Below are 642 nucleotides of genomic sequence, written 5' to 3' on the forward strand. Positions count from 1 at the left end.
AGTTTCGGGATGTCGCAGGGTAGTGGACAGTACTGAAAGATGACAGCGAGGTATCCTGGAGGTTCCTCTTACACATACCGAAACTCTGTGCCTACAGTTTATATTGAATGGGATATTAAGATGCGGAGTATATGATGCGGAGATGGTACCCATTTACAAATAAATTCCCTTGTAAAATATGCTATATGTTTCCAAAAATTGTATCATATTTTACACAATGAACATCCCGAGTGCTTACAGGTCGCAAGGCACGGCAGATATTTCTAAAGGATCAAATTTTACCTTTGCCTTTGTTGATATTCAATGTTTATGTATTGAATTAAAAAACATGATTATCATTATTGTTGTTTTTTCTAATGCACCTACAAACGCTAATCCAAGAATCTCTAACTGATGAAATCCTATCTGAGATTGTTTTTTATTAAGTAGTTTCTAAAGATTGATAAGCTTCCCAACCACCTGTTTTTGCGAACTTCTGATATATAAATGAGAATAAGAAATTTGTAAGCCAATTCCAATCTGTAAAGAGTCATCCAAAACTAACTTGTTGACAGTTGCTTTACAATCCTGATAGCTCTATTCCTAGTGTATTCTTTTAAAAATTGTTGTATCAACACATCCTTTCAGACATGAATGGAAAAA

This window comes from Penaeus monodon, chromosome 27, assembly GCF_015228065.2.
Source record: "Penaeus monodon isolate SGIC_2016 chromosome 27, NSTDA_Pmon_1, whole genome shotgun sequence".
Taxonomy (NCBI): Eukaryota; Metazoa; Arthropoda; class Malacostraca; order Decapoda; family Penaeidae; genus Penaeus; species Penaeus monodon.